Source organism: Vombatus ursinus, unplaced genomic scaffold, assembly GCF_900497805.2.
Source record: "Vombatus ursinus unplaced genomic scaffold, bare-nosed wombat genome assembly UNPS02014820.1, whole genome shotgun sequence".
NCBI lineage: Eukaryota > Metazoa > Chordata > Mammalia > Diprotodontia > Vombatidae > Vombatus > Vombatus ursinus.
The window spans coordinates 27,087,013-27,087,885 of record NW_020954598.1 but is presented as its reverse complement, the minus strand read 5'-3'; the positions used below and the strand labels follow the sequence as shown (position 1 = coordinate 27,087,885).

At 55.8% G+C, this 873-nt stretch overlaps 1 protein-coding gene across 1 annotated transcript in view; it reads right to left on the bottom strand.

Moving 5' to 3' along the window:
- The window catches only part of LOC114024190 (zinc finger protein 420-like), a 24,962-nt gene extending 24,543 nt beyond the window's left edge, over nucleotides 1-419 (bottom strand). Inside the window, exon 1 of the mRNA XM_027837155.1 lies at nucleotides 311-419. The gene's annotated coding sequence lies outside the window, so the exon portion shown is untranslated. The remainder of the gene's footprint in view (nucleotides 1-310) is intronic.
- Nucleotides 420-873: the final 454 nt, after the last annotated feature.

Sequence of the window (873 nt, the reverse complement as noted above, 5' to 3'; positions counted from 1 at the left end):
GGGGGGTGAGGAGAGGGAATTGGGAGGGGGGGAGGACAGGAAAGGGAAAGGGGAGGTGAAAGTTGAAGGGAAGAGGGAGAAAGAGGAAGGGAGGTGAAAGGGAAAGATAAAGGAAAGTGAGAATGAAGAGGAAAAGCAGAGAGGAAAGTGGGGAAGACAGGGAAAGTGAGAAGGAGAGGGAAAGGGAGGGGGGGTACTGTAGAACTCATCCTCCCCGCCCCCAACTCCACCCAGGGCCGCACTGAGGCAGAGGAGCCCCCCAGAGCTGCCCGACGCCCCCCAGCCCTCACCCCGACCCCCCCGCACTCACCACGCGCCCCAGACGCCCAAGGCGAGGCTCAGGGACTAGACCACGCAGAAAGGGGCTGAAGCGAGAAATAAGACGACGAGACGAGGGCAAGCGGGGCTTCAAAAGGAAATGAAAGCCGGAAGGGCGCAGCTAGAGGCTCCGCCCTCAGGGCTCGGCCCGCCCCCGGGCCTCTCCCTCCTTAGCGGCGGATGGGCTGGAGGGAAGCCCGGGCAGGAGCGGGGCGCAGGGCGGGGCCAGAGCCCCGCAGGGCGGGCAGCGCCGGGAAGGCCGCTGAAGGAGAGGATTCAAATTTCCACAGCTGGAAGCACGCAAACTTCACGTGTTGTTTTTGTTTTTGTTACTGTAACTGCCGGTGTAACCCCTTTCATTTTGGGAAATCCTCTTCCTAAGCAGGAGAAATTTTTGTAGCTAACCTAGTTGGTTGTAATACTTTTTGCTTGCGTGTTAAAAGCTACTTACAGATTTATAAATTTGCTTATCAAAAGTGCAACAGGTTTTTTTTTTTACTTCTACCAAACTTTTGTGTTGCTGACACACTAAACATAATGCTAGTGCCTCCTATT